Genomic DNA, 19,731 nt, shown 5'->3' with positions numbered 1-19,731 from the left:
CTTAATATCCATACCAGACCAAAAGGATCTGGGGGACCCATGCCGTTTTTTTCAATGATTTGTATGTATATTGCCGGGATTCGACAATACATTACAGCCGCGAGCAGTTTTAAATGACATTATTTCCTTTACAACAGTTTTATTGCTGCTCTCATTCATAAAACTATGTACAGCCGCTATGTAAGCAGCCTTCCATAGTGTGGGGCGTGGACTCAGCCCCCTGAACCATGATTGGCCAATGGCACCCTGCCTTTGGCCAATCATGGCTCTCACAGAAGAGCGTGCTGTTATTGGCCAAAGCATGCAGGTAAGGTGCATGCTTTGGCCAATTAGCAGCTGCCAATGCATTGCGATCTCTCAGTAATAGATGAGGCAAATTAATTTTTAATGTCTGCTGCAAATTTTGTCATTTCTGAGAAGCGCAGCGGGTGATCAGGGTGCTCTGAGTCCCTTCCCATATCTTCTGAGGCCGACATAGAGTCCTTACTGTTTGTTACCTCGTGCTCCAGCGGCGCCATCTTGGCAGCAGCACGTCCCCTTGTCCTCTGAGATTGTGGCTCAAATTTCTCCGGAATGCTGCCGGGTCTCGGGGTGGATTGCTATCTGTGTTGTCTGTTTCTTCTGCCCATCGCCAATTTTATCAGTGCTGGAAGGGGTTTCTGAGTCACAGAGGTGCAGAGCTCAGCTAAAAAACTTCCATTCCCCTCGAGCTCCAAGCCACGCCCCCTCCTATAGACTTTTAAAGGGTGTTCCGCCACTTTCAAATTTGCGAACACCCCAAATTTTTTTGCTATTTGGCAAACAGGCGAACACCCGATGTTCGAGCCAAACTTACGTTTGACTCGAACATCGGGCTCATCCCTATTGGAAACCACCAACCTCACCAGCCATCAGAAATGTGATTCACACCTTAAATGAAGATGCTCAACATGAATACTCCTTTGCCAAAGCACATTTATCGCAAGATAAGTTCTCATATCATTGGCATTCTTGGCTGCATTACCTGCTTTGTGCCCTACAACTTTACCATATAGATCATTACCTCACAATATCCTCTTTAATATCCCACCAACCCACGGGATCCACGCCTTCTCCATCTGACTACATTTTTATTTCCTGACCTACCTACTATTTGATATTGTTATATTATTTTATCTGCTGTATACTATGTTGGCCTTTTGTTTGCCAAAACCATCTGTGGACAAATAATACACATAATTATCTCATGTCTTCTTTACCCTGGTAATATCCTATACCGTACCAGCACCCCTCCTTTTCCAACATCAATTCCGACCCCACCCCTTTCTCCTCTATCCTCCTACTTCTCTCCTTTTTTTTGTATAATGGTTACTTTATTATACAATTTGAATTATTGTTCAATGTCTCTAGAAAACCTACAACAAAGAAATATTTTTTTTTTTTAAAAGGGACCCCAGATATCCTGCTCCCGCTACATGAACGAGTAATGGGGTACATAGTACTCTATGCCTGGTTACTCATTTACAACAAAGTCAAACAGCAACCCCCCCCCAAAAAAAAATGTAACAAAAAATAAAAATCCATAATAATAATGGCATCCAGCTAAGTAGATCCCTTTGACATGCCACAGAAAAACACGCAGACTAACCAGACTATCTGTTCCCCACAGAATCTCATTACAAATGACATTTCCCAAGCTGGCAGCTGAAAGTAGAGTAAGGGGCTCCCAGGTGATGTTATTCACTAAACTGACTAAATATCACTACTTCACCCCTAAATCACATATTCCTGACCACCTGTGTCCTAGAACCCAGTGACACTGTGCGGTATTATTGGTTGCTCGGATGCAGGCATTTGTGCCACCTACATCTCAGAACCAATGACATCATTGGTTGCTAGGATGCAGGTTGGCAGTTCGCACAGCATGATTGGTTGCTAGGACAGTGGTGGCTCCAGCATCCATAGCCACCAAACTGGAAGTTGTCATTTATCCGCAGTAGAGATATCACCACTAAATGAATGGGTTCTGGCTGCAGCAGAGGTTTCATGGGTGGGAGATCAGAATGGACAAACTTGTCAATACATCAACCTTCTAAAACATAGAGAATATAAAAGGAAGAGCGGACCTCCCAGATCTGAGACACAGAAACCTGATGATGAAAAGTCCAAGAAGTGATCACTACTCTAGTGGTGTGGTCTGTAATGGGAGAAGGAGGAACTTTATCACACAACTCATAGACCTGCAAAACAATCTACTGAATCCACTAAGAACCGTTCAAATCCACTTAGTAATAGCGGATCTGGAATATGGAGAACCTTTTTTTAGCCTCTGGAATAACAAACAGGAAATCCATCTGTGTTAAAAAACATTGGCCGAGAGGTGACCCCCGACCATTCCCACCACATCCACACAATGGAGAGAGATCTACTATTGTAATGTATAACACAATATATAGAGTAGAGAGGTCAGCACTATTGTAATGTACAAAACAATATATAGAGTAGAGAGGTCAGCACTATTGTAATGTACAACACAATATATAGAGTAGAGAGGTCAGCACTATTGTAATGTACAACACAATATATAGAGTAGAGGGGTCAGCACTATTGTAATGTACAACACAATATATAGAGTAGAGCGGTCAGCACTATTGTAATGTACAACACAATATATAGAGTAGAGAGGTCAGCACTATTGTAATGTACAACACAATATATAGAGTAGAGCGGTCAGCACTATTGTAATGTACAACACAATATATAGAGTAGAGAGGTCAGCACTATTGTAATGTACAACACAATATATAGAGTAGAGGGGTATTTAGTATTGGGGTACAGGAATGTGGGGGGTCAGACAACACACAAGGTACCTCCATTTGTTGAATATCCACAGAAATCACCCAGCACGCTGGCAGATTGTCAGGAGAACCCCAAGTTCCCAGCCCAGACAGGGTTAACAGCTGTATAACAGCACACACACTCTATTATCCCACCACTGCCACACACATGACAAGGATGGAAGACCACGGGAACTAGAAAACCAGGAGAGAACCTTGTATGGTGGAGGAGGGAAGGAGAGGGAGATTATTGTGATAGACTTGGCACAGCCTGCAATACCTCTGATCACCACTAGAGGGAGACTCCACCCATATCTAGCTGGCTGAACACACACAGGCAGACACAAATCTTACATACAATCTGATGAACTCCAAAGCCTTCTACTTACTATTAGTTTTTTGGCAGCTCCGGTCAGAGCCACTGTATGAGGTTAGTATAGTGATCTCCCCCGCTGACCTGATGTCTCCTGACAGGGAGATGCACCTCATTTTTATTTTTAAACCAGCCAATGTCCCCCGACATTCGGCCTGTTTATACCCGGCCTAAGACTGGACATACATTATATCCTTGTACAACTTTCCTCCAGATTTACCAAAACCATATAATATGAGGTGATACTCAAACACTTTCAGTTTGTATGCAGTCAGGCCGGCCCTTGCACTACATAGGTAAAGGTTATCTAAAAGAAATTGAACAAGAAAATTGTATAATGTGTGGCCAGCCTAATGGTTGGGGATCAGTCTAGTAATCAGCACACACTTCTGGGGTTCTTCAGACTCCCCTACAAGCTAGAATCCTTGTGTTACTCCCTCTTCCCACTATCCATGTACACCCCACACCAGACACACCACAGGGGGGCAGTGAGGGGACAGGGGAGGAGATGGAGAGTGGGGGGGATAAATGCCCATTATTTGTGATCAGTGGGGGGAGGGGGATGCCCGCTATTAGGTCAAGAACGGGGGGGGCAGAGGTGCTCCATAGAGAGACAAGAGGCACTGGTGCTCAGTGGTTGGACAAGGGTTACTGGGGGGGGCAGGAAGGTAATTGAGGAACCAGAAGTGTGGAAAGAGGGCAATAAGGGGACAGGGGAGCAGTCAGATGGGAAGGGGCCAATACGGGGGAAAGAGAGGTGAACAGTAGAAAGTGAGGAACAGGGGGTGGATACAGGGGAAACTGGGAAGCAGGGGGAAACAAGGACCTGGACTAGGAAGGAACCAGGGGGATGGGGAGTTAGTGGTGCTCAGTGGGAGATCAATACCTGTTTGATGGTGTCCTGTTCTGAAAGTTGTTGTGGAGCTCCTCTGATGAGTCTTCTATGGTTGGGGTCCTCTCGGATGGTCCCTCTTGGCTCCTCTGATGAGTCTTCTATGGTTGAGGTCCTCTCAGATGGTCCCTCTTGGCTCCTCTGATGAGTCTTGTATGGATGAGGTCCTCTCGGATGGTCCCTCTTGGCTCCTCTGATGAGTCTTCTATGGTTGGGGTCCCATCGGATGGTCCCTCTTGGCTCCTCTGATGAGTCTTCTATGGTTGAGGTCCTCTCAGTTGGTCCCTCTTGGCTCCTCTGATGAGTCTTCTATGGTTGGGGTCCTCTCGGATGGTCCCTCTCGGCTTCCTTCTGCTCACAAGTGTCCACAATCAGGGGAAAGTTCTCCTCCGTGTCCCCAATGGAAGATGGAGGCTTCTTGTCCTTGCTGAGAGGTGTGAGGGATGTTCTGTGTCTGCAATACAGATGTGGGAAGACTTCAATCACATTGTGAGCCAGCTTCCTCACAGGGGGCCCCTCCCTCACAGATGCCTTAGGGCCACACTGACTACAAACAGTGCAAGGGAGGGGGGAATGACAAAGAGGACCCCTCCCTCCATTCTCTGAGATGACACAATAGAATCTCATGGGCAGGAGCAGGATGGGGGATTTTTCTCCAAGGAATGAATTTCTAGCAGTGAATGTGATTTTCATTCAGTAAATTCCATTCATTCCAAAATGAGATGATAAAAGGAAATGAAATGTTGAACTCCTTCTGATCGCCATTCATCAATCCATGGAATGTAGTGAGAAGATTTCTCCAAATTCTCCTTCAATAATCTCCTAGTGTATGAGGAGCTTTCCCTTTCTTGTGTCCTCTTCCTTCCTCCCCTGATCACACTGGTGTCTTCAGAGAGATCCGGAGCTGAGCTCTCACATCTCTCAGGACTCTCATATTGCACACACCGGGGGATCACCTCATACACTTCATCTCCTACATGTGCTGGACGCCATGACACTCATTTCTTGAGGAAAACTTTCTCCCGGAGATCTTGGAGGAGATGAAAGGAATGTTGTACGACGCATGTGTGAGACGAGGCACATGACATCACACGCTCCATCTTCTGCATGCGCGGTATAACATACATTTTCAAAATGGCGGTGTGGGGGAGGGGACGCAGGCTGTAGAAGGTTGGAAAAATAGCTCATTTACATTTGCAACTAAGGGAACAGTAAAAACACGTGGATGAGCCATATTTCTACTAATCCCCAACCACTGCACACAAAGACAGCAACCAACTGTGTACACCGGATGTGTCAGAGATAAACCAGAGGCTCTGGATGGACAGTTGGATAAATGGTTCTATATTTAGGATGTATCCGGTCTATAAACCAGAGGCTCTGGATGGACAGTTGGATAAATGGTTCTATATTTAGGATGTATCCGGTCTATAAACCAGAGGCTCTGGATGGACAGTTGGATAAATGGTTCTATATTTAGGATGTATCCGGTCTATAAACCAGAGGCTCTGGATGGACAGTTGGATAAATGGCTCTACATTTAGGATGTATCCGGTCTATAAGTATATGTGAAATTATACAAGTTGTGAGAACTTTTTGTTCTGGGGAGGGCTTTGTATGGGGGAGAGGTGAGAAGTCGGGAGGGATGTGTATGGGGGAGAGGTGAGAAGTCGGGAGGGATGTGTATGGGGGAGAGGTGAGAAGTCGGGGAGGGATGTGTATGGGGGAGGGGTGAGAAGTTGGGGAGGGCTGTGTATAGGGGAGGGGTGAGAAGGTGAGGAGGGCTGTGTATGGGGGAGGGGTGAAAAGTCAGGGAGGGCTGTGTATGGGGGAGTAGTGATAAGTTGGGGAGGGCTGTGTATGGGGGAGGGGTGAGAAGTGGGTTGGGGTGTGTATGGGGGAGGGGCGGTTACATGTAATGAGAAGTACAGACACTCTCTCTAATATTAGAGGACAGGATTGGACAATTCCAGTAGAGGTGGAGGGGGGTGGTAACATTGGGGCTCAGTCACAGCACACAGCCCATGGTATTGTGTGTATAATGCGTGTTCTCTGGTGTGCAGTGTGGGGGCGCTGTTGTGCGGTGTAATGAGGTGTTAGGCTCTCTTCTATAGAATTCTATAGGCTCTTTGTAATATTATACAAGGTGTGGGAACGATCGGCACAAACAATACAACCTCATTGTTTTCTTTGATGTGATGGAAGCCATAGAACATCGGGAACATCGCCTTGTTCAGCTGCCCATACACTCGTACAATCTCCTTCCAATCTTTTCATTGGAAGATCCTTCCCTCCATTCTCTTATGGTTAGTGGAGGGAAATGGAAGTGTGTGATGGCGGTGATGAGGAAATTGGAAGGAGTCGGATGGAAAATGTTTCTGGAATGAAGAAATTTCTAGCAGTGAATGAGATTTCATTCAGGAAAGTCCAATCATTCCAAACACACGATTGTTTCCAAGTAATGAGAACAACATTCATCATTGGAGGTACTGAGGAGACTTTGGTGTCAATGTTCATACAGACGTTCATTTGAAAATCTCCTCGTGTATGTCCAGAGTAACTGTTGGTGTGAATGAGCCCTAAAGGTGACCATACACTATACAATCTGATTGTACAATCTCCTTTCCATCTACCATCATCTACATAGTACAAGGATCTGCCCGATCCCATACACACTGAATGGAAGGCTTGGGTGTGTCCTCCTATTACATAGTATTGGAAATTCTAAAGCAGATTGTATAGTGTGTGGTCAGCGTTAGGCTTGTGTGTTCTATTCCAGAATCCCCCCAATATGTCGCTTGTCACCTACTTCCCTGTACTGCCCCTCCCCCATAGTGACTCCATATTGTCCCACTTGTGTCCCCTCCCCCACACCACCATTATGAAAATGTATGTTATACCGCGCATGCAGAAGATGGAGTGTGTGATGTCATGTACCTCGTCTCACACATGCGTCGTACAACATTCCTTTCTTTTTCTACAAGATCTCCGGGAGAACGTTTTCCCCAAGAAATGAGTGTCATGGCGTCCAGCACATGTAGGAGATGAAGTGTATGAGGTGATCCCCCGGTGTGTGCAATATGAGAGTCCTGAGAGATGTGAGAGCTCAGCTCCGGATCTCTCTGAAGACACCAGTGTGATCAGGGGAGGAAGGAAGAGGACACAAGAAAGGGAAAGCTCCTCATACACTAGGAGATTATTGAAGGAGAATTTGGAGAAATCTTCTCACTACATTCCATGGATTGATGAATGGCGATCAGAAGGAGTTCAACATTTCATTTCCTTTTATCATCTCATTTTGGAATGAATGGAATTTACTGAATGAAAATCACATTCACTGCTAGAAATTCCTTGGAGAAAAATTCCCCATCCTGCTCCTCCCCATCTTCTCCTCACTGCGCTCAATAATCAACGTTGATTTCCCTCCACTAACCAGAAGAACATCCAACAAACCTTCATATGACCAATCTGGAATGAGATTCTATTGTGTCATCCCAGAGAATGGAGGGAGGGGTCCTTTATTGTGAATCCTCCTCCCCTGCGCTGTGTTTTTAGTCAGCGTGGCCCCGGGGCATCTGTGGGGGAGGGGCCCCCTGTGAGGAAGCTGGCCCACAATGTGATTGGAGTTTTCCCACACAGACACAGAACGTCCCTCACACCTCTCAGCCAGGACAAGAAGCCTCCATCTTCCATCGGGGACACGGAGGAGAACTTTCCCCTAATTGTGGACACTTGAAAAAAAGGAGGAAGAGAATGTATCCCTCACACCTCTGGGATAATAGAGTGTGTGTGCTGTTATACAGCTGTTACCCCTGTCTGGGCTGGGAACTTGGGGTTCTCCTGACAATCTGCCAGCGTGCTGGGTGATTTCTGTGGATATACAACAGAAGGTGATCCCCCGTGTGTTGTCTGACCCCCCCACTAGACATGTGTGATTAGTTTTGTCCGAATCTGAAATACAAATTTTATGCATATGAATTCTGTACGAAATACGAAATGTTGTTTATGAATTTCGGATCTAAGTTCATAAAGAACATTCGTAATTGTTACAAAATGTTAACAAACCTAAAAGTTAAAACCCCAGGAAGTCAGCACAGCACAGGGATGGTGGGAACCCCTCATATTGGAAATATATTTTTGATAAAAGGCTCCATGCATGGTGACGGTGATGTTCCTTAGTCTGGCTTTCCCGTAGGGATTGTGTTGTGCGCAATTTGGTTTGTACCATTTATAATGTTCTTGTTTTGTATTATCATATTCAATTATTTTGTAAATAAGTTTTATTTATTTATTATGGTTTTATTGTATATAAGTTGTTGTTCGTAAGATTTTTCAATAAACAAAATTGACCCCTCATAATGGGCACAGCGGGTGTACAGACCCGGGAACTCAGCACAGGGATGGTGGGAACCCCTCATAATGGGCACAGCGGGTGTACAGACCCGGGAACTCAGCACAGGGATGGTGGGAACCCCTCATAATGGGCACAGCGGGTGTACAGACCCGGGAACTCAGCACAGGGATGGTGAGAACACCTCATAATGGGCACAGCGGGTGTACAGACCCGGGAACTCAGCACAGGGATGGTGGGAACCCCTCATAATGGGCACAGCGGGTGTACAGACCCGGGAACTCAGCACAGGGATGGTGGGAACCCCTCATAATGATAAATTCATCATAACGAAAAGTTTACGAATCTAACGAAAATTTGTATTTCGTACGAATCCGAATTGAATTTCGGACACGAATTACGAAATACAATTTTTTTTAGTACGAAATGAAACAAAACACATTTTTTGATGGCGCCCATGTCTACCCCCCCACATCCCTGTACCCCGATACCATAGTCTGTAACAACACATAGAGGACATTTCTCCTCCCACTGACCACTATGGCTGAACATTGTTTTCATCCTGCTGACCACAGACCCAAATCATTTGTCCCCCCTGACCAGCAGTATAAGGGGCACTATGACTATAATATTGTGCTGACCTCTCTACTCTATATATTGTGTTGTACATTACAATAGTGCTGACCTCTCTACTCTATATATTGTGTTGTACATATAATAGTGCTGACCTCTCTACTCTATATATTGTGTTGTACATATAATAGTGCTGACCTCTCTACTCTATATATTGTGTTGTACATATAATAGTGCTGACCTCTCTACTCTATATATTGTGTTGTACATTACCATAGTGCTGACCTCTCTACTCTATATATTGTGTTGTACATTACAATAGTGCTGACCTCTCTACTCTATATATTGTGTTGTACATTACAATAGTGCTGACCTCTCTACTCTATATATTGTGTTGTACATTACAATAGTGCTGACCTCTCTACTCTATATATTGTGTTGTACATTACAATAGTGCTGACCTCTCTACTCTATATATTGTGTTGTACATTACAATAGTGCTGACCTCTCTACTCTATATATTGTGTTGTACATTACAATAGTGCTGACCGCTCTACTCTATATATTGTGTTGTACATTACAATAGTGCTGACCTCTCTACTCTATATTTTGTGTTGTACATTACAATAGTGCTGACCGCTCTACTCTATATATTGTGTTGTACATTACAATAGTAGATCTCTCTCCATTGTCTGGATGTGGTGGGAATGGTCGGGGGTCACCTCTCGGCCAATGTTTTTTTACACAGATGGATTCTCTGCTTAATATTCCAGTGGCTAAAAAAAGGTTCTCCATATTCCAGATCCGCTATTACTAAGTGATTTGATTGGTTCTTAGTGGATTCAGTAGATTGTTTTGCAGGTCTATGAGTTGTGTGATAAAGTTCCTCCTCCTCCCATTACAGCCCACACCACTAGAGTAGTGATCACTTCTTGGACTTTTCATCATCAGGTTTCTGTGTCTCAGATCTGGGAGGTCCGCTCTTCCTTTTACATTCACTAAGTTTTAGAAGGTTGATGTTTCGCGCTGGTAGATTTACAATCTACCGCATGTTAGGTAAATTTAGTGAATTGTGCGTTAATAAGGTAAAGTTTGCCTCTGTTCCAGCTTGGCTGACGTTGTGTATGTTTCCGTGCTGACCGGTGGGTGTCGCTTTTATCACTGGTCAGTGTTGGAAGGGCAACGTGTCGAAGTGTATAGATGCTCCTCTGTCTCCGGGACAAGCTCGGTGGAGGTGGTCCTCCGAGTTGCATTCTGGGAAGGGGGTATTTATGGGACAGACGCCATATTTTGGGGTTCGTTTTACAGCCACTTGCTGGCCCTCCTGGCCGACAGGTATGCGTTAAGGAGCTACCTCGTGGTCCTCTGATCGGGAGACCCACGATGCTGCGGCGCAGGGGTGGGCTCAGAGGCTTGTCTGGGGCCTACCACCGCGGCCGAGGAATGGTACTGAGTTGTCGGTCCTGTGTGACGAAGCTGGACAGCCAAGGAGGTCCCAGAGGAGGACCCGTCTTGGAGAGATCACGCAGCGTAAGGGTCTATAGAGGGGCCTGGTGACTTGGTTGGAGGACGTATCCAAAAGCATCTGCACAGCATAGTGTTGCCGGGTCGGCTTAAAGGTTCAAGCGCTGTGACTGACTTTCACTACAGGAAATCTAAACATCCTGTGGCAGAGGATCGTACGGATTTTATTCCCAAACAAGTCTGTGGCAGAGACTCTGATTCGTGCTGCGTGCTGGCTGCTAGACCGGTGAGAGAGGCCTATCCAGACGAGCAAAGAGTGTGTCTCATGAGAGGAACGCTTTCTAAATAGTATTTGAATTCTACCGGGACATTGTATCAAGAGAACCCTACTAAGGAATATTTGAGTTTCTTCTGCAAGTTTCCTTTCTACCTCTTTCCTGCTACTTCCCAAATCGTTTATGTTAATAAAGCATTGAAAACGTACTCCAGTGTTGGTGCGTGTGTCGTCCATCACAGACCCGCTTAAACCAGCAGCTCCACCGTGAGTTAGTGCTACAATGTATTGACCAGTTTGTCCATTCTGATCTCCCACCCATGAAACCTCTGCTGCAGTCAGAACTCATTCACTTAGTGGTGATATCTCTACTGCGGAAAAATGACAACTTCCAGTTTGGTGGCTATGGATGCTGGAGCCACCACTGTCCTAGCAACCAATCATGCTGTGCGAACTGCCAACCTGCATCCTAGCAACCGATGATGTCATTGGTTCTGAGATGTAGGTGGCAGAAAAGCAAATGTCTGCATCCGAGCAACCAATAATACCGCACAGCACAGTGTCACTGGGTTCTAGGACACAGGTGGTCAGGAATATGTGATTTAGGGGTGAAGTAGTGATATTTAGTCAGTTTAGTGAATAACATCACCTGGGAGCCCCTTACTCTACTTTCAGCTGTCAGTTTGGGAAATGTCATTTGTAGTGAGATTCTGTGGGGAACAGATAGTCTGGTTGGTCTGCGTGTTTTTCTGTGGCATGTCAAAGGGATCTACATTGCTGGATACCATTATTATTATGGATTTTTATTTTTTGTCACATTTTTTTTTGGGGGGGGGGTTGCTGTTTGGACTTTGTTGTAATTGAGTAACCAGGCATACAGTACTATGTACCCCATTACTCGTTCATGTAGGGGGTGCAGGATATTTGGGGGCCCCCTTTTTTATTTAAAATATTTCTTTGTTGTAGGTTCTCTAGAGACATTGAACAATAATTCAAATTGTATGATAAAGTAACCATTATACAAAAAAAAGGAGAGAAGTAGGAGGATAGAGGAGAAAGGGGTGAGGTGGGAATTGATGTTGGAAAAGGAGGGGGAGGGGTGCTGGTACGGTATAGGATATTACCAGGGTAAAGAAGACATGATATAATTATGTGTATTATTTGTCCACAGATAAAACAAAAGGCCAACATAGTATACAGCAGATAAAGTAATATAACAATATCAAATAGTAGGTAGGTCAGGAAATAAAAATGTAGTCAGATGGAGAAGGCGTGGATCCTGTGGGTTGGTGGGATATTAAAGAGGATATTGTGAGGTAATGATCTGTATGGTAAAGTTGTAGGGCACAAAGCGGGTGATGCAGCCAAGAATGCCAATGAAATGAGAACTTATCTTGTGATAAATGTGCTTTGGCAAAGTAGTATTCATGTTGAGCATCTTCATTTGGGGTGTGAATCACATTTCTGATGGCTGGTGAGGTTGGTGGTTTCCAATAGGGATGAGCACGATGTTCGAACATCGGGTGTTCGCCTGTTTGCCAAATAGCAAAAAAATTTGGGTTGTTTGCAAATTCTAAAGTGGCGGAACACCCTTTAAAAGTCTATGGGAGGGGGCGTGGCTTGGAGCTTGAGGGGAATGGAAGCTGTTCAGCTGAGCTCTGCACCTCTGTGACTCGGAAACCCCTTCCAGCACTGATAAAAGTGGTGATGGGCAGAAGAGACAGCTTTCTCACAAGCCACAGACAACACAGATCGCAATCCACCCCAAGACCCGGCGGCATTCCGGAGAAATTTGAGCCACAATCTCAGAGGACAAGGGGACGTGCTGCTGCCAAGATGGCGCCGCTGGAGCATGAGGTAACAAACAGTGTGGACTCTATGTCGGCCTCAGAAGATATGGGAAGGGACTCAGAGCACCCTGATCACCCGCTGCGCTTCTCAGAAATGACAAAATTTGCAGCAGACATAAAAAATTAATTTGCCTTAGCTATTACTGACTTAAGAGCAGATCCACCTCCCCATCTACTTCCCTCTCCCCCCACCTCCCTGTCTACTTCCCTCTCCCCCCCACCTCCTTGTCTACTTCCCTCTCCCCCACTTCCCCGTCTACTTCCCTCTCCCCCCACTTCCCCATCTACTTCCCTCTCCCCGCACTTCTCCATCTACTTCCCTCTCCCCCTCCTCTCTGTCTACTTCCCTCTCTCCCACTTTACCATCTACTTCCCTCTCCCCCACCTCCCCATCTACTTCCCTCTGCCCCCACCTCCCCGTCTACTTCCCTCTCCCCCCAACTCCCTGTCTACTTCCCTCTCCCCCCACCTCCCTATCTACTTCCCTCTCCCCCCACCTCCCTGTCTACTTCCCTCTCCCCCCACTTCCCCATCTACTTCCCTCTCCCCCCACTTCCCCATCTACTTCCCTCTCCCCACACTTCCCCATTTACTTCCCTATCCCTGAACTTCCCCATCTACTTCCCTCTTCCCCTACTTCTCCATCTACTTCCATCTCCCCCACCTCCCCATCTACTTCCCTCTCCCCCCACTTTCCTGTCTACTTCCCTCTCCCCACACTTCCCCATTTACTTCCCTATCCCTGAACTTCCCCATCTACTTCCCTCTCCCCCTACTTCCCCATCTACCTCCCTCTCCCCCTACTTCCCCATCTACTTCCCTCTCCCCCTACTTCCCCATCTACTTCCCTCTCCCCCCACTTCCCCATCTACTTCCCTCTCCCCCCACCTCACCGTCTACTTCCCTCTCCCCCTACTTCCCCATCTACTTCCATCTCCCCCCACCTCCCCATCTACTTCCCTCTCCCCCCACTTTCCTGTCTACTTCCCTCTCCCCACACTTCCCCATTTACTTCCCTATCCCTGAACTTCCCCATCTACTTCCCTCTCCCCCTACTTCCCCATCTACTTCCCTCTCCCCCTACTTCCCCATCTACTTCCCTCTCCCCCCACTTCCCCATCTACTTCCCTCTCCCCCCACCTAGCTGTCTACTTCCCTCTCCCCCACTTCCCCGTCTACTTCCCTCTCCCCCCACTTCCCCATCTACTTCCCTCTCCCCGCACTTCTCCATCTACTTCCCTCTCCCCCTCCTCTCTGTCTACTTCCCTCTCTCCCACTTTACCATCTACTTCCTTCTCCCCCACCTCCCCATCTACTTCCCTCTGCCCCCACCTCCCCGTCTACTTCCCTCTCCCCCCAACTCCCTGTCTACTTCCCTCTCCCCCCACCTCCCTATCTACTTCCCTCTCCCCCCACCTCCCTGTCTACTTCCCTCTCCCCCCACTTCCCCATCTACTTCCCTCTCCCCCCACTTCCCCATCTACTTCCCTCTCCCCACACTTCCCCATTTACTTCCCTATCCCTGAACTTCCCCATCTACTTCCCTCTTCCCCTACTTCTCCATCTACTTCCATCTCCCCCACCTCCCCATCTACTTCCCTCTCCCCCCACTTTCCTGTCTACTTCCCTCTCCCCACACTTCCCCATTTACTTCCCTATCCCTGAACTTCCCCATCTACTTCCCTCTCCCCCTACTTCCCCATCTACCTCCCTCTCCCCCTACTTCCCCATCTACTTCCCTCTCCCCCTACTTCCCCATCTACTTCCCTCTCCCCCCACTTCCCCATCTACTTCCCTCTCCCCCCACCTCACCGTCTACTTCCCTCTCCCCCTACTTCCCCATCTACTTCCATCTCCCCCCACCTCCCCATCTACTTCCCTCTCCCCCCACTTTCCTGTCTACTTCCCTCTCCCCACACTTCCCCATTTACTTCCCTATCCCTGAACTTCCCCATCTACTTCCCTCTCCCCCTACTTCCCCATCTACTTCCCTCTCCCCCTACTTCCCCATCTACTTCCCTCTCCCCCCACTTCCCCATCTACTTCCCTCTCCCCCCACCTAGCTGTCTACTTCCCTCTCCCCCCACTTCCCCATCTACTTCCCTCTCCCCCCACTTCCCTGTCTAATTCCCTCTCCCCGCACTTCCCTGACTACTTCCGTCCCCCCCAACCTCCCCATCTACTTCCCTCTCCCCCCACCTCCCTGTCTACTTCCCTCTCCCCACACTTCCCCATTTACTTCCCTATCCCTGAACTTCCCCATCTTCTTCCCTCTCCCCCCACTTCCTCATCTACTTCCCTCTCCCCCCCACCTCACCGTCTACTTCCCTCTCCCCCACCTCCCTGTCTACTTCCCTCTCCCCCCACTTCCCCATCTACTTCCCTCTCCCCCCACTTCCCCGTCTAATTCCCTCTCCCCGCACTTCCCCGACTACTTCCCTCTCCCCCCACTTCCCTGTCTACTTCCCTCTCCCCCCACCTCCCTGTCTACTTCCCTCTCCCCACACTTCCCCATTTACTTCCCAATCCCTGAACTTTCCCATCTACTTCCCTCTCCCCCCACTTCCCTGTCTACTTCCCTCTCCCCCACACCTCCCCGTCTACTTCCCTCTCCCCCCACCTCCCCGTCTACTTCCCTCTCCCCCCACCTCCCTGTCTACTTCCCTCTCTCCCCACCTCCCTATCTACTTCCCTCTCCCCCCACTTCCCCATCTACTTCCCTCTCCCTGCACTTCCTCGTCTACTTCCCTCTCCCCCACCTCCCCGTCTACTTCCCTCTCCCCCCACCTCCCCGTCTACTTCCCTCTCCCCCCACTTCCCCATCTACTTCCCTCTCCCCCCACTTCCCCATCTACTTCCCTCTTCCCGCACTTCCTCATCTACTTCGCTCTCCCCCACCTCCCTATCTACTTCCATCTCCCCCACCTCCCCATCTACTTCCCTCTCCCCCCACTTCCCTGTCTACTTCCCTCTCCCCCCACCTCCCGGTCTACTTCCCTCTCCCCCCACTTCCCCATTTACTTCCCTATCCCTGAACTTCCCAGTCTACTTCCCTCTCCCCCCACTTCCCCATCTACTTCCCTCTCCCCCCACTTCCCCATCTACTTCCCTCTCCCCCACTTCCCCATCTACTTCCCTCTCCCCCCACCTCCCCGTCTACTTCCCTCTCCCCCCACTTCCCCATCTACTTCCCTCTCCCCCCACTTCCCCATCTACTTCCCTCTCCCCCACTTCCCCATCTACTTCCCTCTCCCTCCACTTCCCTGTCTACTTCCCTCTCCCCCCACCTCCCCGTCTACTTCCCTCTCCCCCCACCTCGCCGTCTACTTCCCTCTCCCCCACTTCCCCGTCTAATTCCCCCTCCCCCCACCTCCCTGTCTACTTCCCTCTCCCCCCACCTCCCTATCTACTTCCCTCTCCCCCCACCTCCCCGTCTACTTCCCTCTCCCCCCACCTTCCTGTCTACTTTCCTCTCCCCCCACTTCCCTGTTTACTCCCTCCACTTCCCCGTCTACTTCCCTCTCCCGCACTTCCTCATCTACTTCCCTCTCCCCCCACTTCCTCATCTACTTCCCTCTCCCCCCACTTCCCCATCTACTTCCCTCTCCCCCAGCTGCCTCCCTGTTCACCCCACTTCCCTCCGGCCCCCATGTTGTGTGTCTGGTGTGGGGTGTACATGGATAGTGGGAAGAGGGAGTAACACAAGGATTCTAGCTTGTAGGGGAGTCTGAGGAACCCCAGAAGTGTGTGCTGATTACTAGACTGATCCCCAACCATTAAGCTGGCCACACATTATACAATTTTCTTGTTCAATTTCTTTAGATAACCTTTACCTATGTAGTGCAAGGGCCGGCCCGACTGCATACAAACTGAAAGTGTTTGAGTATCACCTCATATTATATGGTTTTGGTAAATCTGGAGGAAAGTTGTACAAGAAAATTGTATAATGTATCAGTAACATGCAAAATCCACAATATTGTTGCACTCCTTGGTATCTTTATTGAAGCAATAAAATCACATCCCAGGTATGACAGGAACACGAAAGGTGGTGCGTTTCACGCTAAGTCAGCGCTTACTCAAACCTCATAATAAATAATTGTATAATGTATGTCCAGCCTTGGGCTCCGTGCACACTGGATGGTAAAATAACGTTATAAAAATGTCAGTAGCTTTGCAGTGAGTCTTTCATTGTTTTTTAACGTTTTTGCAATAGCGTTTATTAGCTTTTTTTTAGTTGGGTACACACAGGCTGACGGGAGTAGGGATGAGCCCGATGTTCGCCCGCTTGCCGAATTTATATAATTTTGGGGTGTTCGCGGGAAATTCGAGCGCCCGTGGAATTGCCCATAATGAACGGCAGGCTCATCAATGCACTGTGAGATCGCAGTGCATTGGCGTCTGCTGAATGTCCAAAGCATGCACCTGACCTGCATGCTTTGGCCAATCACAGTATGCTCTCCTTTGAGAGCCATGATTGGCCAAAGGCAGGGTGCCTTTGGCCAATCATGGCTCAGGGGCCTGAGTCCACGCCCCACACTATGTAAGGCTGCTTACATAGCGGCCGTATATCGTTTTATGAATGAGAGCAGCAAAAAAACATTTGTAAAGGAAAAAATGTAATTTAAAACTGCTTGCGGCTGTAATGTATTGTCGGATCCCAGCAATATACATAAAAATCATTGAAAAAAACGGCATGGGTCCCCCAGTCCATTATCAGGTTCTTTTTGTCTGGTATGGATATTAAAGAGAATCCTGCGCCAAAATTAAAAAAAAATGGCGTGGGGGTACTCCCTAAAATCCATACCAGACCCTTATCCGAGCACGCAACCTGGCAGGCTGCAGGTAAAGGGGGGGGCAAGAGAGCTCCCCCTCCTAAACCGTACCAGGCCACATGTCCTAAACATGGGGAGGGTGATTGGGACAAGAGCCTCATCCCCACAACCCTTGCCCGCTGATTGTGGGGGTCTGCAGGCGGGGGGGCTTATTAAAATCTGGAAGCCTCCTTTAACAAGGGGACCCCCAGATCCCGGCCCCCCTATGTGAATGGGTATCGGGTACATTGTACCCCTACCCATTGGTCAAAAATGTAAAAATGACAGGAGACAGTTCGGGACAATTCCTTTATTAAAAAATAAAAAGTGTCCTGCGATGTCCATTCATCTTCATGTTGCCTTATGAGTTTATGTGAAATCTCCATTAATAGCTGTAAAATATTGTAATTAAGAATCTATTACATTTAGCTTGTATCCATGCAGGCCAGAATGTATTAATCTTCACATATAGCTCGAGACAAGCTGGGCCTAGGCTTTTGTGTACAAACAATGGGTTTCCTACCTCATTGTTACACAAACTCACTTCAAAGCATCTCATGCTGGGATATGCAAAAAGGGGCCCCACCCCGGAATCAATTCTAAAAGGAACACTAAAGATAATTTTTTTTTTTCTTTAAATAACAAACATGTTATACTTACCTCCACTGTGCAGCTCAGTTTGCACAGAGTGGCCCTGAACCTGGTCTTCTGGGGTCCTTCGGCGGCTGTTTCAGCTCCTCCCCGCAAGAACTAATCATCTTCATGCGTGTTCCCTCGCATGGTGGTGAGTTCTTGCGGGTTCCTGTGATACAACCGGTGGCCATAGCCGCTCACTGTATCACTCTGCCCCGGTGCGCCGCATCATTGGATGTGATTGACAGCAGCGCGAGCCAATGGCTGCGCTGTTTTTAATTCATCCACTCTAGCCAATCAGTGGTCAGGCTGATCAATAAAGAGGATGTCGGGGGCGAGCATGGGACTTTCGAGGGCTCAGGTAAGTAAAACGGGGGGCTGGGGGCGGCGGTATTGTCAGATGTTTTTTCACCTTATTGCATAGAATGCATTAAGGTGAAAAAATGTTTACCTTTACAACCCCTTTAACTTCCCGGCAACATCCTCCTGCTCAGAATAATCACTAGGATTTGCATTCAAGGGGGTTGGCTTAGGCAAGGTATAGGGAAGCTAACCAATCAGAAGTCACGCTATGCCAACCAATGAGACATCAGCCTGGTTTGATATACACAGACTGACGGGGAGCTAAAGCTCTCTTTCTGATAGACCAGCCAGCAGGATGGACCTTTGGTAAGGATGGGTAATTATGGGGAAATTTATGCCCATTTACTTGTAACTAAATATGTTTGTAGGTTACTGTTTTAAGGAATATACTCTGTATTCCTTCATGTAAATATTTTATTTCAACCTAATATTTTCTTCCTTGGTGTAAGACTAGAGGTAGATGATTGTGTATTAGCTAGACTTTCAACTTCTTCCTAATAAATGTCATTATATTAGAACTTTCACTACTGGTCAAAAGAACTCTCATTTAACCCACATCATATCTATGAGATATGAAAAATCTTAAATATAGCTTTTTCAGGGTAACAGATGGCGAGATGGTAGAGTACAAGACTGAAAGTACTTAATATAATACTGTCGTGAATAATCAGTCAGAATATGTCGTGCCTTTTTAAGGACAGGTTTCCCGCACAATAATTATTATTGAGTAATTTTTAACAAGGATATTTTTAAGATACAAAATCAATCTATATGACACAGTCTATGCATGTGAAACGTATTCACGGAGACGTGAGCATACGAAACAGTTATTTATTGGTTGACAAAAACAAATAATCACATGAAATTAAGATACCGATTGCGTTACATGAACGTCTTGAAAATCAATAAAAACACCTTCAAAAATGGGTGTACCGTCCCTTTGACATAATACCACCATGATAACTTCTCGGTAGAATCAATAACCTTGTGAACTTGACAATGAAACAGAACGTCTGTATTTCACACGTACAACCGTTACTATACTGCAGGTAAGTAAGTGGTTAAAAATGTGAAATAAATTAGACGTTTGTTTTGTCAATAAATGTGGCAACTATGCAAAAAGAAAAATATGATGAAAAATTTGAATCTTTAGAGAAAAATCTACAAGGTGGTTATTGATTCGGGAGAATGATTATCAATTGTATAATATTCAATACCTTAATATTTGAGGGAACATATCAATATTTGAGAGAACATACAAGATAAAATCAACATGACATAATTACCCATTCCAGGATGGCTACTGTTCCTATTGGCTGGTTACCAGAGTT

General features: G+C 47.0%; 1 protein-coding gene and 1 pseudogene across 1 annotated transcript in view; one reads left to right on the top strand and one right to left on the bottom strand.

Moving 5' to 3' along the window:
• LOC141126606 (uncharacterized) overlaps positions 1 to 19,731 on the bottom strand; it is a 757,790-nt gene that overhangs the window by 591,231 nt on the left and 146,828 nt on the right.
• Positions 263 to 19,731, top strand: part of LOC141129557 (uncharacterized) — a 40,562-nt pseudogene continuing 21,093 nt past the window's right edge.

This window comes from Aquarana catesbeiana, linkage group LG02, assembly GCF_042186555.1.
Source record: "Aquarana catesbeiana isolate 2022-GZ linkage group LG02, ASM4218655v1, whole genome shotgun sequence".
In the NCBI taxonomy this organism is placed as follows: domain Eukaryota; kingdom Metazoa; phylum Chordata; class Amphibia; order Anura; family Ranidae; genus Aquarana; species Aquarana catesbeiana.
This window is presented reverse-complemented; position numbering and strand designations above follow the sequence as displayed.